The following is a 2,537-nucleotide window of genomic DNA, read 5'->3' on the forward strand; positions in this document are numbered from 1 at the left end:
TCTTGAGTGTGTGTGTGTCTTGAGTGTGTGTGTATGTGTCTTGAGTGTGTGTGTGTCTTGAGTGTGTGTATGTGTCTTGAGTGTGTGTGTGTGTGTCTGTGGTGTTGAGTGTGTTTGTGTGTGTGTGTGTGTCTTGAGTGTGTGTATGTGTCTTATGTGTGTATGTGTCTTGAGTGTGTGTGTGTGTCTTGAGTGTGTGTGTGTGTCTTGAGTGTGTGTGTGTCTTGAGTGTGTGTGTGTCTTGAGTGTGTGTGTGTCTTGTGTGTGTGTGTGTGTGTGGTGTGTGGTAAGTGAAGCCACCTGTTGAAGTTGTGGGTCAAATGCCTCCACCTGCTCTGGAATGCAACCCCCCCCCCAGTGTTTACACAGCGGCGGCAGCGGCAGGAGCAGCGGCAGGGGCAGCGGCAGGGGCAGCGGCAGGAGCAGCGGCAGGAGCAGCGGCAGGGGCGGCAGGAGCAGCGGCAGGGCAGGGCAGGAGCAGCGGCAGGAGCAGCGGCAGGAGCAGCGGCAGGGGCAGGGGAGGTGGGGCTTGGACAGTGTGACCCTGTCAGAGCGGCTCTTCCCCCTGTTAGGCTCTTTTAGGTTTAGTCCTGCTCCTGGTCCCAGTCCAGTCCTGGTCCAGTACAGGTCCAGTACAGGTCCTGGTCTGGTCCTGGTCCTGGTCCTGGTCCAGTCCTGGTCCAGTCCTGGTCCTGGTCCGGTTCACTGGGTCCTTCTGAACCCTCTGGTCCTTCAGTGTCTTTAATAGAATTCCTCTGAAGCTGAAGCTGTAATTTGGACTCTCTCATTTTGTGGTGAAGTGAAGTGTGTGTGTGTTGTGTGTGTGTGTGTGTTGTGTGTTTGTGTGCGTGTGTTTGTGTGTGTTTGTGTGTGTTTGTGTGTGTGTGTTTGTGTGTGTGTGTGTGTTTGTGTGTGTGATAAAGTTCTGTTCACTCAAAGTTTTAGAAAGTGAATAGAAATGAAATAATTCATTTGTGTGTATATATATATATATATATATATATATTTATATATATATATAAATGTGTTTCTCACCTTCCACGGTGGTTGGTCTCTCACCCTCATTCAGCTCAGGTCGTCTACCAGAGACCTGGGAGCTTGACAGTTCTGCGCAGTATCTTTGCTGTTCCCAGTGCTGCACTTTTCTGGACTGAGATGTTCCATTGTTTTTCCTGGTATCTGTTGTGTCTCTTCCAGTTTGGGGGTTACAGCCCCGAGTGTCCGATCACCACAGGCTCCACTGATGCCTTTACTTTCCAGACTCTCTCCTGCTCCTCCTTGAGCCCCTGGTATTTCTCTAGCTTCTCGTGTTCCTTTTTCCTGATATTACCATCTCTTGGTATTGTGATGTTCCACCACCACGGCTCTGCTCTGTTTCTTATCCACCTCCACTATGTCTGGTTGGTTCATCACCATCCTGTCAGTCTGTATCTGAAGTCCCACAGGATCTTGGCTCGGTCATTCTCCACAACCTTTGGAGGTGTTTCCCACCTTGATCCTGGGGTTTCCAGCCCGTACTCTCCACTTGGTTATGTCGCTCCATGTATGCTTTCCCTGCCAGCATCTGACACCTGCAGTTCTGTGCTGGACTGTCTCAGGAGCCTCTTTGCACAGTCTACACCGTGGGTCTGGTCTGGTGTGGTAGATCTGGGCCTCTATTGCTCGAGTGCCCAGGTCCTGCTCCTGAGCAGCCAGGATCAGTGCCTCTGTGTGTCCTTCAGACCCTCTCAAGCCATTGGTAGGATTTCTTGATATCAGCCACTTCAGTTATGTTCCGGTGGTTCGCCCCATGTAGGGGTTTGTCCTGCCATGATGGTCCCTCCAGCTCCTCTTCCTCTGGACCCCACTGTCTGACACATTCTCTGAGCACCTCATCTGCCGGGGCCTTGTCCTTCATGTTCTCAAGGAGCTTGGATGTTTCATCCTGGACAGTGGTTCCCACACTCACTAGTCCTCGGCCCCCTTCCTTCCGGCCTGCGTACATTCTCAGGGTGCTGGATTTGGGATGGAACCCTCCACATGGTCAGGAGCTTTCGTGTCTTAACATCTGTGGTCTGTATCTCCTCCTTTGGCCAGCTTACAATCCCTGCAGGGATCTGATCACTGGCAGGGCGTAGCTGTTGATTGCCTGCACCTTGTTCTTGCCATTGAGCTGCTTCTAAGGACTTGCCTCACTCTTTGCAGGTATTTGGCCGTAGCCGCTTTCCTTGTTGCCTCTTCGAGGAGCCATTTGCTTGTGGGATACCAAGGTACTTGTAACTGTCCTCAACGTCTGCTATTGTTCCCTCTGGGAGTGACACCCCCTCTGTGTGTTCTACCTTCCCTCTCTTTGTCACCATCCTGCTACATTTCTCAAGCCCGAATGACATCCCGATGTCTGTACTGTAGATCCTTGTGGTGTGGATCAGTGAGTCGATGTCTCGCTCACTCTTAGCGTACAGCTTGATGTCATCCATGTAGAGGAGGTGACTGATGGTGGCCCCGTTTCTGAGTCGGTATCCATAGCCAGTGCGGTCGATTATTTGGCTGAGAGGGTT

The sequence above is a fragment of the Boleophthalmus pectinirostris genome, unplaced genomic scaffold, assembly GCF_026225935.1.
Source record: "Boleophthalmus pectinirostris isolate CB_2022bp ecotype Guang Dong unplaced genomic scaffold, ASM2622593v1 HiC_scaffold_3, whole genome shotgun sequence".
Taxonomy (NCBI): domain Eukaryota; kingdom Metazoa; phylum Chordata; class Actinopteri; order Gobiiformes; family Gobiidae; genus Boleophthalmus; species Boleophthalmus pectinirostris.